Here is an 18,666-nt window from a genome sequence, read left to right as displayed (position 1 = left end):
TACAAGGCCAAACTTGCCTGTTATCCCGGTTATCTTTTGGCTTCCTACTTTAGCATTCCAATCCCCCATGATGATAAGCACATCCTTTTTTGGCGTTGCTTCTAGAAGGTGTTGTAGGGCTTCATAGAACTGTTCGACTTCATCCTCTTCAGCAGCAGTGGTTGGGGCATAGACCTGGATTGCTGTGATGTTGAATGGTTTGCCTTGGATTCGAACAGAGATCATTCTGTCATTTTGGGGATTATATCCCAAGACTGCTTTTCCTACTCTCTTAATGATTATGAAGGCTACTCCATTTCTTCTGCGAGATTCTTGCCCACCTGATGGTCAACTGAATTAAATTCACCCATTCCTGTCCATTTTAGTTCATTGATTCCTAAAATGTCGATGTTTAGTCTTGTCATCTCTTGTTTGACCACGTCCAGTTTGCATTGATTCATGGATCTGACGTTCCAGGTTCCTATGGAAAAAAAGTCTTTACAGCATCAGACTGTCTTTCCCAGTAGCACATTGGACACCTTCCGACCTGAGGGGCTCATCTTCTGGCGTCATATCGTTTTGCCTTTTGAACCTGTCCATAGTTTTCATGGCAAAGATACTGGAGTGGCTTGCCATTTCCTTCTCCAGTGGATCACCTTTTGTCAGAGCTCTCAGCTATGACCTGTCCGTCTTGGGTGGCCCTGCATGGCATAGCTCATAGCTTCACTGAGCTATGCAAGCCCCCTTGCCACAATAAGGCAGCGATCCTTGAAGGGGGTGCTAACCCCTCCCAAATCATGTGACTTTGGAGCAGGGAGTCAGCCTTCTCTAGAAGGGAGGAGCTGTTCTCCTGGGAGTGTAAAATCATTTATTGTAGTTTGCCATCTCCTCTCCGTGGCCGGCCGGTATCATCGTAGTCCCCATCTGGGCACAGAAGTCCACTCAATGAACAGCAGTTACAGGTAACTGCAAACCAGTCAATATGCATAAGGGGAGATTTAAAGCCTCACTTGGGTAACTATGACAACACATCTGTCAGCTGAAAATCCTAAAGAAACCTGTTTTGCACAACTGCTGACCGCTCATCCACACCTAGTCCCCAAAGAAGCATCTCCACAGGATCTTTGCCTATGGACCCATTTTCTGAAGGTTACATCTTAAGAATACCAACCAGGTTCATGATCAACTACCATAGGCAAAAGAGAAATCTCCCCAATGCTACTGTTCTCTCTCTTTGAAATGTTAAACATTCTTTGTAGCAGCGAGAAGAGTAGGAGCCACCTGGCCTGGCTGCCCTGCCTTGTAGGCACCAGGATTCACACCTCAAAAATCAAGCACTCTGCCCTGGTAAACTGTTTTCCCAAATTGCTATCTCTTCCAATTCCCTGATACTAAAAACTCAAGGCAACAAGGAAGAGAGGGGCATGTAAGCACCTGGGCCACATTCACTTGGGCCACTTCCACCTGGGCTGTGTGCTCCAGCATGGGCATTGCCCCCTCCCCCCTGGTGCTTCCTTCCTGCTTTGTGGTGCTTCCAAGTGCCTTCCAGGTTCTTCCTGTCTTTCCTGTGACTCCCCCAACACCCCCCCCCTCGCTGTGATGGTTTGAGAAAGATCCCAGCAGCACCTGCTTCCCTCATGCCTTCTAAAACGAGCAATTACATCATCATTAGAATGATTGGTCTACCGCATTTATACTCCAACCTTTCTCCCAAATAGGGACCCAATGCAACTTCCTCACAACCCCCCTGAATCTCCCGCCTCTTCCAGCATCCCTGAACGTGTCTTTTTTAAATCAAAAATAAAATCTTGAGGCCAGTTTGGGGTATAGCCAGGTCTTTCCCCTTAAAAATATTAAACACTTTTTAACTAAAGGCTAGGAACCTGATATAGAGATAGTTATAAAGTTATAACACTTTTCAAGTGTCAGTTAAACAAAAGAACAACAAAGATGGCTAGAAAAGCTCTGGTGTCAGAGGCCACTGCAGGGGGGGCAGGGCAGGGGAAACGGGGGAAACCCAGAGCAGCAGCACAATTTTGGCAGTTGTAGCAGCCCCTCCCCAATTCCAGAGAGGATGGAGAAAGCTGCCAGAGGGTCTCTCTTGCAGAGGTCTCAGGATTACAATTAGTCAGCCTAAGTGCCTGAATTTTCTTCATAGGGCACAGAAAATCTGGTTCCGAATGTTCTAGAGGCCTTGCTGAATCCCTGAATTAATGGACCACAGCTGAGGAAAGGAGATCTGAGAAGGGGGGGAGGGGTCTGGTCTTCCTGTTAATCAGAACAGGATTTCGAAGACCATAATTGAGACTGTGGAAGCTGGCTGGGTGAGAAACATCTTGATTGGGTAACCCACTTCACAGGGTTGTTGTGAGGATAAAGCAGAGGAGAGATGAACAACACAAGCTACCTTGTATAGCTACTAGGAGAGAAAAGTGAGATATAAAGAATCAGTGGGTTGTCATGGTTAAGAATAGCAACCTCTCATCTGGAAAGCCAGGACTGATTCCTCACTCCTCCTCCACATGTAGCCAGCTGGGGGCCTTGGGCTTCCCACAGACCTCTCAGCCCCACCTACCTCACAGGGGTTGGTCTGTGGTGGGGAGAGGAACAAGAAGACAATTGTCAGCCACTCTTGAGTTTTTGAGTAGAGAAAAGCAGGCTACCCCCAAAAAAAAATAACCGAAAAGAACTTTTCTCTTTATAAATGAAGTAAATAAATAAATATGGTAGTATCATAGAAACATAGTTGGAACGGACCTCCAGGGTCCAACCCCCTTCACAGTGCAGGATATTACAGCTGCCTGCCCATCCATGGTGACCCCAATTTCATGTCCAAGTCCACCATCTTTATCTGTCTTATAAAAATTGAAACTCATATATACTTTACAAAAGTAGTTATTGTTGTTAGGTGCGAAGTCGTGTCTGACCCATCGCGACCCCATGTACAATGATTCTCCAGGCCTTCTTGTCCTCTATCATTCCCCAGAGTCTATTTAAATTTGCACCCCCTGCTTCAGTGACTCCATCCAGCCACCTCATTCTCTATCGTCCCCTTCTTCTCTTACCCTCAATCGCTCCCAGCATTAGGCTTTTCTCCAGGGAGTCCTTCCTTCTCATGAGGTGGCCAAAGGATTTGAGTTTCATCCTCAGGATCTGGCCTTCTAAGGAGCAGGCAGGGCTGATCTCATCTAGGACTGACCGGTTTGTTCGCCTTGCAGTCCAAGGGACTCGCAAGAGTCTTCTCCAGCACCAGGGTTCAAAAGCCTCAATTCTTTGACGCTCGGCCTTCCTTATGGTCCAACTTTCACAGCCATACATTGCAACTGGGAATACCATAGCCTTGACTAAATGCACTTTTGTTGGCAGGGTGATGGCTCTGCTTTTTAGAATGCTGTTTAGATTTGCCATAGCTTTCCTCCCCAGGAGCAAGCGTCTTTTAATTTCTTAGCTGCAGTCCCCATCTGCAGTGATCTTGGAGCCCAGGAAAATAAAATCTGTCACTACCTCCATTTCTTCCCCATCTATTTGCCAGGAATTGAGAGGGCCGGATGCCATGATCTTTGTTTTCTTGATGTTGAGTTTCAAGCCAACTTTTGCACTCTCCTCCTTCACACGCATCAAGAGGCTCTTTAGTTCCGCTTTGCTTTCTGCCATTAGAGGGGTATCACCTGCATATCTGAGGTTGTTGATATCTTGATCCCAATTTGTGACTCATCTAACCCCGCCTTTCTTATGATGTGCTCCGCATACAAGTCAAATAGGCAAGGCGACAGCATACAGCCTTGCCAAACTCCTTTCTCAATTTTGAACCAATCAGTGATTCCATGCCCAGTTCTCACTGTTGCTTCTTGATCTGCATATAAGTTTCTCAAGAGACAGATAAGATGCTCTGCTACAGTGGTCCCTAACCCCCAGTCTGGGGACTGGTACCGGTCCGTAGATCAGTTGGTACCGGGCCACAGTTCCTCCTTGTCCTCCTCCCCGACTGCTGCCTTGGGGGCTTCCCTGCTACTCTGCCGCCAGCTCACCTTTGGTGCTCTCCGGTGGCCGCCATGGCCGGGGCTCCCCCTCCGTGTAGCACTGCGCAGCTGCTGCTGGCTGCGCCCCCCAGCGGGCGGTGGGAAGTTACGTGTGCCAGCGGGAAAGCAAGTGGAGCAGGGGCTCAGACGGCAGCGGCAACATCCCTTGGGCAAAATACTACCCCCCCGGGCCACAGTAAAATTGTCAAGCGTTGACCGGTCCCCGGTGATAAAAAGGTTGAGGACCACTGCTCTGGTATTCCCAACTCTTTAAGAACTTGCCACAATTTATTGTGTTCCACACAATCAAAGGCTTTAGCATGAAGCGGAAGTAGATGTTTTTCCGGAATTCCCTAGCTTTCGCCATGATCCAGCATATGTTGGCAATTTGATCTCTAGTTCCTCTGCTTTCTGCTTTCTCTGCTAGAGTTTGTCCATCTGTTAGAGTTTGTCCATCCGCACCCAACAGAGGGCCTATTGCCTCCTTTACTTTACGTTTGCTCCTCACATAACTGAAAAATCTTTTGTTACAGTGGGCTTCCCTGGCCAATCGTCACTCTCAGCTTTGGCCTTTCTGATGATTGATCTACAGTGTCTAGTAACCTAGTAATCTTCTAGGTTAATCTTCTGACTGTCTCCCCGTGTTCCTTGCCCCTTCTACCCCTGCAGCTTTCTCAGAAGCCTAAGTGTCTTTGCAATTCCCTGCCTCAGATTTCCTCACAAGAGATTCCAGAACTCTGTAAAACTAATATGTGTAGGCCATGCACGCATTTGCAAATTTTACCCAATTTGCTGCCCTATACACAAGGATGCTTATGCTAAAACAATTTTTCCCAACAATGCTCTGGGAGGCAAAGAATGACCATTAGATACCCACTGTAAAGGGGTCTTCTCCTCTGAGGCTAAGAAGAGGACATCTCTGGGCGATTTCCACTAGTCCATCAGGGAGACAGGACTTGAGAAGTTCTTCTTGTAGCCACTGGTGGAGTCCCCCAGAAATTCAGTTTGGTAACTCCAACAGCTTTAATAACTTAAACTTTCACTAATAATAACAATTGGTTTAGGACAAGAATAATAATATAACAGTAAGCAAACATAGAACTATAGGCATGCCCTCCCTGAATAGAGGCTAACATTGTTACTCTCACTTGCAAGTTCCTTCAGTTCTTTGTTCTTTTCAATCTTTTTTCTTCCCCCACCCCCAATGATGGGGAGTGGGGAGGAGATGTCCTCTTTTTCTTCTCAGAGGAAAAATTGAGTATCTAATGGTCATTCTCCCTCTGAGCGACAAGGACATCTCTGGGACCCAAGCTATGTCCCTCTTTTCCTTTCTTGGGTGGGATAATCAGAATCACACTTCCAACACACATGTCTCTAGGACACTTGGTCACTGCTGTAAGAGTTAATTTTGTAATGGTGGATGAATGTAGAGATGGAGGGCCACGTTGCTGCCTTACAGATTTCTTCCACTGTAGGTCTCTTAGGTAGGGCTGCATTTGAATGAACCATAATGCCCAGCAGGGATATATGCTTTTGAAATTTGTATGTCTCCGTGCTACACTATCTAAGACAACTGCTCACTGCCACTGGCAACATCTTTTGACACTTGTTCAGCAGGTCTACTGTGATGAACAATGCTTTTGCTTTCCTTGAAACTCTACTTCCCAGACATGTTTCACTCTTATTCTGGCCAGGATCCTTTCCAACTAGCACAAGAAACTCATGGCCTCTTTGTGAAGGTTGATGGATCATGAGATGCCTTGTTTGTTGATGTAGGCTTTTACTGCCACATTGTTGATCCTGATCAGGACCTATTGTCCCTGAATCGACATCTGAAAGTGCTTTAAAGAACAGAAGTTTGCTCTCATCTTGAGTACATTTATCAGTAAGGACTGCTTACTGTGGCTCCAGGTACCCTGTCTCAAGATCTTGTCCATTGTTGCTCCCCAGCCGCTCAAGCTCATATCAGTATACCCCAACACATCCTGCAGCATCCCGAAGGACTTTGTCCAGGTTTTCATCTCTCCACCACTGAAGGCTTGTCCTAGGTGGCACCACAATCCTCTTTACCTGCTTGCACATTATTTGCAGGAACTTTCAAAGGTCTCTGGAATGTCTTTGTGTTGAGTCTGGAGATCATCATGCTTGAGAGCTCTAACAACAGTGAGGCTTTGTCATGGAGAAAGAACTTGCAAGCTAAACTTCTAGAAACAGCTCCCCAGAGTGCCAGCCCCTCCCATCATAAGGGGACCTTCCCGCCTAAAGTCACATGGTATGGGATGAGCAAGCACTCTTACCTCAGTCCTGACCCCCTTGCTACTGGCAGGCAAGAAGCAAAGGTAGTGCCCCACTGTGGGGTAGGAGGGAGGGTTGTGTGAATGAAGGACTGCAATCTAAATTGAAGGACTGCAATCTGGATTTTCAGATAGGTGGATAGGGAATTGGTTAGAGAATCGCACTCAAAGAGTTGTTGTCAGACAGGAGGGAGGTGAGTAGTGAGGTACCTCAGGGCTCATTCCGGTACTTTTTAACATATTTATTAATGATCTAGATGAGGGGGTGGAGGGACTACTCATCAAGTTTGCAAATGAGACCAAATTGGGAGGACTGGCAAATACTCCGGAAGATAGAGACAGAGTTCAACGAGATCTGAACACAATGGAAAAATGGGCAAATGAGAACAAGATGCAATTTAATAAAGACTAGAATATAAGCCCGCTGTGGGTGGCAGACAGCGGGCGCTAGAAGAAAGGGTCCCGCGCTCGTTTGCCTCAGCAGGTGAGGGGGGGGAGAGAGTGGGGGCGGCTTCCCCCAGGCGTGGGAGCAGAGATAGCGACGTGTAAAGACGACAGGTGCAAGGAAGGGTGGGGTAGCAAGCGTGTGAGCTTGTAGTGTGTCTGGCTTCTTGTGTTCCTGAATCTCCTTTGTGGCTGTGGCTGTCTGTCTCTGCGTTGATCTGTCAAAGTCTCCCAGTGCCCTGTGTGTCTGTCTTGCTCCCCCCCCCCCATCCTCCCACCCAGCGACCGAGTCCTGGCTGTATGTCCTGTGTGTCTCCCATCGATGGCAATCTGTGGGACTGTGTTTCCTTCTCCATGTGTTTCTCCCAGGCCGGTATGTCCCTCTGTGTCATCCCCTTCCTCGTATTGTACTTCCTTGTTCCCTGCCGTTCTCTGTGTGGTGTCTGTCTGTGTTCCTCTTACCCAGTCTGGAGCTCTCCATCGGTGTCTGCCTCCGTGTGTGTGTCTCTGCGGCCCCTCCCCCCTCCAGGGGCTGGGCTCGTGGCGCCTGACTTTGTGGGCGGCGGGGAGGCTTTTCGCGGGCCCGTCGGTGCAGCGGCCGGAGTAATGGGGGTGAGGGTCGCCCCTGGCGGAAGCATGGGTGGAGATGACGGATCTTCGCAGATGTCTCTCCATGGCCCCCCCCTAGGGTGCAGGCAGCTCGCGGCTTACCGCGTGGGTGGCGGGGAGGCTTTTCACGGGCCCGTCGGAGCAGCGGCCAGAGTAATGGGGGTGAGGCTCACCCCTGGCGGAAGCATAGGCGGAGAGTAGCGATCTTCACAGGTGTCTCTCCGCTGCCCTCCCCCAGGGCGCAGGCAGCTCGCGGCTGACCGCGTGGGCGGCAGCGAGGCTGTTCGCGGGCCCTTAGCTGCAGCAGCAGGGTGAGGCTCACCCCTGGCAACCCCAGGGGATCTGTCGTAGAAGAAACGACACGGACACGTGTGCGCGTGTAGGCGCGGGAGTGCAAGCGTGGCCGGAGCTCCCAAAGGGAGGTGAGGCGTGTGTGGGGAGAGTAGAGGGGTGGTCATGGGAGGTGCGGGCGGCACTGCAGGCGGGCGCTGCAGCGTCGGTTGGCGGCGCAGGCCGCTGGCAGGCGGCTGTGGCGTGGCCAGTCGTGGACGAGGAGGCGGTGGTAGGGCCGCAGCGGCTGGCCGTTTCTGGGCATAGGTCGACGGTGCGCCCGTCCGTGTGTGAGGCGACTGAGGGAATGGCGGGCTCCGCGCGGCTGCAGGCAAGGTGGAAGGGGGCGGATTGGGAGGCGCTTCGCGGCTCCCGATTAGGCCAGCCAGCGGCAAGGGACCAATGCCGGAATGACAATTGGAGGGCCCTCCGATTGTCAGTCATGAGGAAGGGGCCTATCGGCACCCTTCCTCATCACGGACAGGGCCCTCCTTAGTTGCCCTTAACCGATTATTTAATCCGCTCCGCAGGAGCAGTTAAAGATAAGTGTAAAGTTCTGCATCTGGGTCAGAAAAATGAAAAGCATGCCTACTGGATGGGGAATACACTTCTAGGAAACACTGTGTGTGAACGAGACCTTGGGGTACTTGTGGATTGTAAGCTAAACATGAGCAGGCAGTTCCTTTCTTAGGAACTAAGAAAGAAAAGGAAAATGTTCAGGAAATGGAGGGAAGGACAGAGCTCTAAAGAAGAGTACCTACAGGTTACTAGGCATTGTAGATCAATCACCAGAACGGCCAAAGCTGAGAGTGAGCTAAGATTGGTCAGGGAAGCCCATTGTAACAAGTTTCTGACCTGCCTGGCTGACAATTTCATTTATCAAATGGTAGATGAACCCACAAGAGGTTCAGCCATACTGGACTTAATACTGACCAACAGGCAAGAGTTGGTGGATGAGGTGAAGGAGGTGGGGACCTTAGGGGGAAGTGACCATGTCCTCATAGAATTCCTTTTGAGATGGGGAGCCAACGAAGCTTGTAGCCAGATGCGGATGTTGGATTTTCGTAGGGCAAACTTTAATAAACTCAGAGGCATGAGGAGTGTTATACCATGGACGAGAATGCTGGAAGGGAAGGGAGCATGTGAAGGGTGGGCGCTACTCACACAAGAGCTGTTGCATGCTCAATCAATGACTATCCCAGAAAGACGAAAACACTGCAGGAGCTCTAAGAAGCCTATTTGGATGAACAGAGAACTTCAAGAGGAACTAAGAAAGAAAAGGAAAATGTTCAGGAAATGGAGGAAAGGACAGAGCTCTAAAGAAGAGTACCTACAGGTTACTAGGCACTGTAGATCAATCATCAGAAAGGCCAAAGCTGAGAGTGAGCTAAGATTGGCCAGGGAAGCCCATTGTAACAAGAAAAGATTTTTCAGTTACGTGAGGAGCAAACGTAAAGTAAAGGAGGCAATAGGGCCACTGTTGGGTGCGGATGGACAAACTCTAACGAAAGATGCAGAGAAATCAGAAAGGCTTAGTGCCTATTTTACATCTGTTTTTTCCCACAGGTCAAAGTGTTTAGGCACATCTAGAGATGGCTGTAGCCAAAGGATAGTGTCTGGATGGCATGTTAACATGGATAGAGATATTGTCGAGAGGCATTTAGCTGCACTGGATGAGTTCAAATCCCCTGGTCCGGATGAAATGCACCCGAGCGTACTCAAAGAACTTTCCAGAGAACTTGCACAGCCCTTGTCCATCATCTTCGGAACCTCTTTAAGGACTGGAGATGTCCCAGAGGACTGGAAAAGAGCAAACGTTATTCCAATTTTCAAAAAAGGGAGGAAGGATGACCCGGGAAAATACAGACCAGTGAGTCTGACCTCTGTTGTGGGGAAGATAATGGAGCAGATATTAAAGGGAGCGATCTGCAAACATCTGGAGGACAATTTGGTGATCCAAGGAAGTCAGCATGGATTTGTCTCCAACAGGTCCTGCCAGACCAACCTAGTTTCCTTTTTTGACCAAGTAACAGGTTTGCTGGATTGGGGAAATTTGGTTGATGTCATTTACTTGGAGTTTAGTAAAGCTTTTGACAAGGTTCCCCATGATGTTCTGATGGATAAGTTGAAGGACTGCAATCTGGATTTTCAGATCGTTAGGTGGATAGGGAATTGGTTAGAGAACCGCACTCAAAGAGTTGTTGTCAATGATGTTTCATCAGACTGGAGAGAGGTGAGTAGCGGGGTACCTCAGGGTTCGGTGCTCGGCCCGGTACTTTTTAACATATTTATTAATGATCTAGATGAGGGGGTGGAGGGACTACTCATCAAGTTTGCAGATGACACCAAATTGGGAGGACTGGCAAATACTCCAGAAGATAGAGACAGAGTTCAACGAGATCTGAACACAATGGAAAAATGGGCAAATGAGAACAAGATGCAATTTAATAAAGATAAGTGTAAAGTTCTGCATCTGGGTCAGAAAAATGAAAAGCATGCCTACTGGATGGGGGATACGCTTCTAGGTAGCACTGTGTGTGAACGAGACCTTGGGGTACTTGTGGATTGTAAATTAACATGAGCAGGCAGTGTGATGCAGCGGTAAAAAAGGCAAATGCCATTTTGGGCTGTATCAACAGAGGCATCACATCAAAATCACAAGATGTCATAGTCCCATTGTATACGGCACTGGTCAGACCACACCTGGAGTACTGTGTGCAGTTCTGCAGGCCTCACTTCAAGAAGGACATCGATAAAATTGAAAGGGTACAGAGGAGAGCAACAAAGATGATCTGGGGCCAAGGGACCAAGCCCTATGAAGATAGGTTGAGGGACTTGGGAAAGTTCAGCCTAGAGAAAAGGAGGTTGAGAGGGGACATGATAGCCCTCTTTAAGTATTTGAAAGGTTGTCACTTGGAGGAGGGCAGGATGCTGTTTCTGCTGGCTGCAGAGGAGAGGACACACAGTAATGGGTTTAAACTTCAAGTACAACGATATAGGCTAGATATCTGGAAAAAGTTTTTCACAGTCAGAGTAGTTCAGCAGTGGAATAGGCTGCCTAAGGAGGTGGTGAGCTGGAAGTCTTCAAGCAAAGGTTGGATACACACTTTTCTTGGATGCTTTAGGATGTTTAGGGCTGATCCTGCATTGAGCAGGGGGTTGGACTAGATGGCCTGTATGGCCCCTTCCAACTCTATGATTCTATGATTCTATGATTCTAAGAAAAGATTTTTCAGTTATGTGAGGAGCAAACGTAAAGTAAAGGTGCTGTAACGAATGAGAACAAGATGCAATTTAATAAAGATAGTGTAAAGTTCTGCATCTGGGTCAGAAAAATGAAAAGCATGCCTATTGGATAGGGGATACGCTTCTAGGTAACACTGTGTGTGAATGAGACCTTGGGGTACTTGTGGATTGTAAATTAAACATGAGCAGGCAGTGTGATGCAGCGGTAAAAAAGGCGAATGCCTATGAAGATAGGTTGAGGGACTTGGGAATGTTCAGCCTGGAGAAAAGGAGGTTGAGAGGGGACATGATAGCCCTCTTTAAGGATTTGAAAGGTTGTCACGTGGAGGAGGGCAGGATGTGTTTCTGTTGGCTGCAGAGGAGAGGACACGCAGTAATGGGTTTAAACTTCAAGTACAACGATATAGGCTAGATATCAGGGAAAAAATTTTCACAGTCAGAGTAGTTCAGCAGTGGAATAGGCTGCCTAAGGAGGTGGTGAGCTCCCCCTCACTGGCAGTCTTCAAGCAAAGGTTGGATTCATACTTTTCTTGGATGCTTTAGGATGTTTAGGGCTGATCATGCGTTGAGAAGGGGGTTGGACTAGATGGCCTGTATGGCCCCTTCCAACTCTATGATTCTATGATTCTATGATTCTAAGAAAAGATTTTTCAGTTATGTGAGGAGCAAACGTAAAGTAAAGGTGCTGTAACGAATGAGAACAAGATGCAATTTAATAAAGATAGTGTAAAGTTCTGCATCTGGGTCAGAAAAATGAAAAGCATGCCTATTGGATAGGGGATACGCTTCTAGGTAACACTGTGTGTGAATGAGACCTTGGGGTACTTGTGGATTGTAAATTAAACATGAGCAGGCAGTGTGATGCAGCGGTAAAAAAGGCGAATGCCTATGAAGATAGGTTGAGGGACTTGGGAATGTTCAGCCTGGAGAAAAGGAGGTTGAGAGGGGACATGATAGCCCTCTTTAAGGATTTGAAAGGTTGTCACATGGAGGAGGGCAGGATGTGTTTCTGTTGGCTGCAGAGGAGAGGACACGCAGTAATGGGTTTAAACTTCAAGTACAACGATATAGGCTAGATATCAGGGAAAAAATGTTCACAGTCAGAGTAGTTCAGCAGTGGAATAGGCTGCCTAAGGAGGTGGTGAGCTCCCCCTCACTGGCAGTCTTCAAGCAAAGGTTGGATTCATACTTTTCTTGGATGCTTTAGGATGCTTAGGGCTGATCATGCGTTGAGAAGGGGGTTGGACTAGATGGCCTGTATGGCCCCTTCCAACTCTATGATTCTATGATGCGGCGGTAAAAAAGGGCTGTATTTGGGCTGTATCAACAGGGGCATCACATCAAAATCACAAGATGACATAGTCCCATTGTATATGGCACTGGTCAGACCACACCTGGAGTACTGTGTGCAGTTCTGGAGGCCTCACTTCAAGAAGGATGTAGATAAAATTGAAAGGGTACAGAGGAGAGTGACGAGGATGATCTGGGGCCAAGTGACCAAGCTCTATGAAGATAGGTTGAGGGACTTGGGAATGTTCAGCCTGGAGAAAAGGAGGTTGAGAGGAGACATGATAGCCTTCTTTAAGTATCTGAAAGGTTGTCATTTGGAGGAGGGCAGGATGCTGTTCCCATTGGCTGCAAAGGATGCGCAGTACTGAGTTTAAACTGCAAGTACAACGATACAGGCTAGATATCAGGAAAAAAATGTTCACAGTCAGAGTAGTTCAGCAGTGGAATAGGCTGCCTAAGGAGGTGGTGAACTCCCCCTCACTGGCAGTCTTCCAGCAAAGGTTGGATACACACTTTTCTTGGATGCTTTGGGCTGATCCTGCGTTGAGCAGGGGGTTGGACGATGGCCTGTATGGCCCCTTCCAAATCTATAATTCTATGATTCTATGATTTTAATGCACAAAAGACTATTCAATGAATAGCGGCTGGAGGTAAGGGCAACCCTGTCTTCATCTTTGTGACTTCTGTGCATTCCCACATGGGAGATTTGGAAGATAACTCACCATAGGAAGGTGGAAATTAGTTATGAGTGGAAGATTGACTGAAGGACCACTTTACTCACTGACATTTCCTTTCCAGTGTCCACATCCAGGGAATAATGTTGCATGAAGGTACCCGGTGTGGACAACGTGGCTGCTCTGCAGAGATCTTGAACTGGGAGACCCGCTGAAAAGGCTGCAGACAATGACTGGGCCCATGTAGAGTGTGCTGTAAAGCCAGAAGGACAGTTCAACATTGCTGCAGCATACGCAAGCCTAATAGTGGAAACAATCCATTGGGAGATGGTTTGTGAGGAAGCTTTACACTCCTTGTTGGGGATGTGAAAGCAAATGAAGATTGTTATCCTAGCAAAAGGATTTAACTCTAAATAAAAGTGTCCAGTGTGTGTAACTGTTTCTCAAAGTCACCTCAGGGTTATACTGGACTGGGTTATACTCTGTCCAAGGTGAAATTTCTAAACCACCTTGGATAGGAAATCTACACTAGGTCTTAGAAAAATCTCATCTCTAAAGACCTGCACGAACGGGGGTAGAATAGAGAATGCAGAATGTTTAACCACCTGATGTGCTGATGTTATGGCCACTAAAAAGGTGGCCTTGTAGGACAAGAAAGTCAAGCCCAATGGAAGGCAGAGGTTCAAAGGGTTCATACAATAACTTTGATAATACCAAGGATAAACTCCATCTTGGAGTATCAGCAACAACAACAAGCCTTTAATAGCATATAAAAGTACAATATAAGGAGGGAAAGTGCAAAAGGATCCACTGCTATAAAGGCAGAGATCATGCTTTAGAGTAGAATCATAGAATCATTGAGTTGGAAGGGGTCATACAGGCTATCTAGTCCAACCCCCTGCTCAATGCAGGATCAGCCCAAAGCATCCTAAAGCATCCAAGAAAAGTGTGTATCCAACCTTTGCTTGATGACTGCCAGTGAGGGCGAGCTCACCACCTCCTTAGGCAGCCTATTCCACTGCTGAACTACTGTGACTGTGAAAAATTTTCCCCTGATATCTAGCCTATATCGTTGTACTTGAAACCCATTACTGCTCATGTTTAGTTTACAATCCACAAGCACCCCAAGGTCTTGTTCACACAGTGTTACCTAGAAGCGTATCCCCCATCCAGTAGGCATGCTTTTCATTTTTCTGACCCAGATGCAGAACTTTACACTTAGCTTTATTAAATTGCATCTTGTTCTCATTTGCCCATTTTCCCAGGACAAAGCAGAACAAAATACATTCATGATCTCTCATGGCAAGATATAAAAGCTATGCAACTGGTTCAATTATATCAGGATTCTGAGATGTCAAAAGAAACTGAATCTTACGTTCATCCGAATGCCGTTCTCTTTTACACAGCAGTGAGTTAAGAAATTTCGCTGGGATCGAGGAATAAAATGAACAAGAAAGAAAAGAAAATGAACAAGGAAGAAAATGTGTGTAACTGATTCTATACAGCAGTGGTCCCCAACCTTTTTATCACTGGAGACCGGTCAACGCTTGACAATTTTACTGAGACCCAGGGGGGGGGGTACTCTTTTGCCGAGGGATGTCACTGCCGCCTGAGCCCCTGCTTCACTTGCATTCCCGCCAGCGCCCCTGACTTCCCGCCGCCCGCTGGGGGGTGCTGCCAGCAGCAGCTGTGGTGGCCGCCGGAGAGCACTAAAGGTGATCCGGTGGCAGAGTGGCAGGGCAGCTGGGGAGGAGGATGAGGAGGATCCACGGCCCAGTACCGACTGATCCACGGACCGGTCCCAGTATCCGGAATGGGGGTTGGGGACAACTGCTATACAGCATTGTCCACAGGGGCACAACCTAGCTGAATGCGGGATCTGTTGAAATCTCCCATATAGCACAGCAGAAGGTAGAGCATTAGTTCCAGCTAACATGAATGCTCTATGTGGGATGATTAGATGGTAAAAGTACACAGCAGCTAGGGGCTGAGAGCTTGGTGAGATCCCCAAGCTCAATGCAGAGCAAACATTTCTAGCTTTGTGGCACCTCAGGGGCAGGATCACCCAAGACCTCTCCAACAAGTGCCAAAACTACGCGCCGATTAGTTCAACTTTGCAACAATAGATCACCTCATCTAACACAAGCAACGGGAATACAAGCCACCCTTCCACAAGGAGCAACCACATCAACACGAAAGAATGGAGAAGCTAAAGGTGCTATGCATAAACGCTAATGGCCTGAATTTACCGGCTAAACGTACCAAATTCTTTAATCAACATTTCTAGCTTTACTGCTAAGTTCCTGCAGTTCTATGTCTAACAGTCTGCATTTAATTGAATCAAATACAGACTTTTCAGATACCAGGTACAAGGAGTCTAAAGAGATTCCTATAAATTGAGTATCAGCAGTAATTTGGGGGATATACATTCTTAATACCCTTTAAAAGGTTTTTGATGCAAAAGTGATGCAAAAAACCAGAAATGTTCTCCACTTGTAAATGAAACCTGGAAATTGCCCCTAGATGAACTTTAATCAACGTATTTGACAGTCCAGCATCTTTCAAGGAAACCAAATATGTCAAGACCTGGGAAAGATCACAGGTCAGTGGGGAAAGGTCTAGCTTCTCTGCCCACATAGCGAGACACTTCGACCTAGCATTATAAGGCTTCCTAGTAGAAGGTCTGCATGCCTCAGTGAGAATTTAGAATCATAGAATCATAGAGTTGGCATTTGCCTTTTTTACCGCTGCATCACACTGCCTGCTCATGTTTAGTTTACAATCCACAAGTACCCCAAGGTCTCATTCACACACAGTGTTACCTAGAAGCGTATCCCCCATCCAGTAGGCATGATTTTCATTTTTCTGACCCAGATGCAGAACTTTACACTTATCTTTATTAAATTGCAATTTCCTGTAACCTAGCAGGCTGGTAGCTGGAGGTGTGCTAGGCTGGGATGACACATCTAGGAGACACGTCTAGGAGATCTATGTGTTCTAGTAGGTACATGAGGTGACCCCCGGAGAGGCACAACAGAGATGGAAACCATGACTTCTGTGTCCAATATGGGATGATTACAATGCTCTTTGCCTGGTCTGTTTCTAATTTTGCTAACACCCTGGGGAGAAGACCGAATGGTGGGAAGGCATAAAAACAATGCCCCAATGTGTAGGAAGTGTCAGAATCCTGTGGCTTTTGCCATTATTTAGGATGTCTAGGTTATGTAGGGTATTCACCCCTGTGTACAAGACGGGGGCAACTTGTCTCTTTTGCTTTTTTTTTAAATGACCCTGATGTTCCTTTCTGCATTTCTATTCCCCACTCCCCTCTTCCTCATTTCTAAGTAAGCTATTTGCTCTGTTCCCTTCTCCCTTAAAGCCGAATTTCTCATCTGAATGTTAAGACTGTTTTATGTTCCCCCGTTTTTTGCTGGATTTCCACAAGGGGGGGGGGACGACGACAGAGTTTGGGATAAATGTGGAGACCTTTATCCTCGGGCCAAGTTTCAACAATGCCTTGATGAGAGGACTTTCTTACTTTTCTGAGCAATCAATCCTTGCAGTTTGTGGAAACTCCTGCTAACGGGTTCTGAGCTCCCCATTCAAACAACATGTCTACGCAAAGAGACTTGGATAACAAAGCCCAGGGTGAGGGAGACGAGCAGAAGCCCCACGTCCAGCTATGCACTGAGAGGCCGGAGTCACATTGCTACACATCCTCCCTTGTGATTAGCACCCAGAGCTGGAAGAAGCCAGGAGCAGATGCCAGATAGTATGTGACTGACCGGCAAGGAAGCCGCATGGCTATGGCTTACAACCGGGTGGGCCAGAACAGGTTAGTGCAGCTGCCCTCACGTAGAGACAGTGTTGACTATGGTGTTTGATGTTCTTGTACTCTGGTAGTTCTACTTGATGGGCTACTGTCCAATGCTAGATTTATATGGCCTCTCAGCAGAGACAAAGAGAACCTTTCCCACTTTACTTGTTATGTTTGCCATTGTGTTGTCAGTACCTATCAGCATGTGGCACCAGAAGACAAGATCTGGAAAAAATGTAAGAGCATTTACCACATTTTACCAACTTACCAATAAGAATATTATGTGGAACCTTATCAAAAGCTTTACTGAAATCAAGATATACTATATCCTCAGCATTCCCCTGATCCAGCAAGGCAATCTCTTTCTCAAAAAATGAATTACATGACTTATTCTTGAGTAAGCTGTGCCAACTCTTAGTAATCATAAACATCTGCTTTAGCTGCTCAAGGACTGACTGATGATTTGTTGTAAAATTTTGCCAGCTATAGACATAAAGCTTATGGGTTGGTAGTTACCTTGATCCTCTTTTAAATGACCGAATAAACACATTGACTGACTGACTGACTGACTGACTGACTGACTGACTGACTGACTGACTGGATCCTCCTTTTCTCACTTCTTGAAGATGGGAACAACATTTGCTCTTCTGATACTTTACCTGTTCTCCAATAATTATAAAAAAAATAATGTGAAAAATAATGGATAGAGGTTCAGAAATTACATCCACAAGTTCTTTTAGTACCCTTGCATGCAATTAATCTGACCTAGAGGACTATGCTTCATTTAAAGGAACTAGGTGTTTCTGGACTACCCCTACCGTGATCCTAGGTTACAACTCCCATCATCACATGAAGTTATTTTGGCACATTGAGCATGATTCCCCTTGCAAGAGAAGACTGAGGAGAAGTAGGAATTGAGCAGTTCAGCCCCCTCTTCATTACCTGTTGCAATGTCACTTTCTTGTCCCTGCAATGGTTCTGTCATGTCCTTACTCTGTTTCTTAATTATATTCATCTTTGTTTATAAGGCCCTCATTCCATTTTAGAAGCTGTTTATGGAGCCAACCTGGCTTCTTTATGCTCCTCTCATTTTTACTTCCCAAGGGAACTTTTTGTGATTGTGCCTTCAATTTTCTTCACTTTTAAGAAAATCCCTGCCCTCTGGCCACTGGATTCTACCCAACATAATATTAAGTTTGTTAAAATTTACTCTCCTGAAGTCCAGCCTATATGTCTGACTACATACAGTTTTTCTCTTCCCCAAGATTACAAATTCCGAAATCAGATGGTCACTACTACCAAATGCACCCACTTCTTTCACCTCATCAACCAGTTCCTCCCTATTGGTGAGAATCAAGTCTAAAATTGCAGACCCCCTAGTTGCCCACTCTAACTTCTGGCAAACGAAGTTGTCTGCAAGACAGGTCAAAAATATATCAGACTTTTCATTTTTAACAGAGTTGGTCTTCCAGCAGATATCTGGGTAATTGAAATCATGCATGACCATTGTGTCCTGCCTCTTTGAGAACTTGTAATCAGGTCTAGGAGCAACACATCTAAGTCCACTGCCTGGCCTGGTGGTCTAAAGCAGACCTCCACAATAATACCACTATTTTTAAAATACCACTATTAATATAACTCCTCAACACCCTTCCTTGTTTTCACACGTACAAGAACTTGTTCACCTCTCTAGGCCCTGCAATCAGAATACCTCTTTTAAACTGGTTAATCTGAGCTTTATCTGCTTGCCTGAAATTTTGTTTTATTAATGTTAGATTCTTCCTCCCAAATGTAAATAATGTTTAGAATGATGTGATCAGAGCTTCTTTGGTTAGGAGTGTGGACTTCTAATCTGGCATGCCGGGTTCGATTCTGCACTCCCCCACAGCCAGCTGGGTGACCTTGGGCTTGTCATGGCACTGATAAAACTGTTGTGACCGAGCAGTAATATCAGGGCTTTCTCA

The 18,666-nt window shown here is 46.6% G+C and overlaps 1 protein-coding gene across 19 annotated transcripts in view; it reads right to left on the bottom strand.

Annotated features, from left to right (window-relative positions):
- Positions 1-18,666, bottom strand: part of NDST2 (N-deacetylase and N-sulfotransferase 2) — a 211,608-nt gene that overhangs the window by 31,798 nt on the left and 161,144 nt on the right. The gene's annotated exons all lie outside the window — the stretch shown is intronic.

The sequence above is a fragment of the Paroedura picta genome, chromosome 7 (assembly GCF_049243985.1).
Source record: "Paroedura picta isolate Pp20150507F chromosome 7, Ppicta_v3.0, whole genome shotgun sequence".
NCBI lineage: Eukaryota > Metazoa > Chordata > Lepidosauria > Squamata > Gekkonidae > Paroedura > Paroedura picta.
Note: the sequence above shows the minus strand (reverse complement) of the source record. Positions and strands in the feature narration are given on the sequence as shown.